The following is a 245-nucleotide window of genomic DNA, read 5'->3' on the forward strand; positions in this document are numbered from 1 at the left end:
GGCCAGAACTCCTGGCCAAGGGAATCTATTTATTATTAACCACAGGCACAGCTGAGCTCCACAACTGCTCCCTGCCCAGGGTGCAGGGGGCCACTTCATGGCAGGGCCAGGAAAGCTTCAGTGATTATTTTTGTTCACGCAGAGCCAGATTTTCCCCTTGCTCTTTAAAAGACTTTTCTCATTTTTCAGATTCCTTTTCTCTTTGATTTTTTTAAAATCGGTGAATTCCTTGCTCAATAAAACAA

The sequence above is a fragment of the Passer montanus genome, unplaced genomic scaffold (assembly GCF_014805655.1).
Source record: "Passer montanus isolate IOZ18808 unplaced genomic scaffold, ASM1480565v1 scaffold20, whole genome shotgun sequence".
NCBI classification, from domain to species: Eukaryota; Metazoa; Chordata; class Aves; order Passeriformes; family Passeridae; genus Passer; species Passer montanus.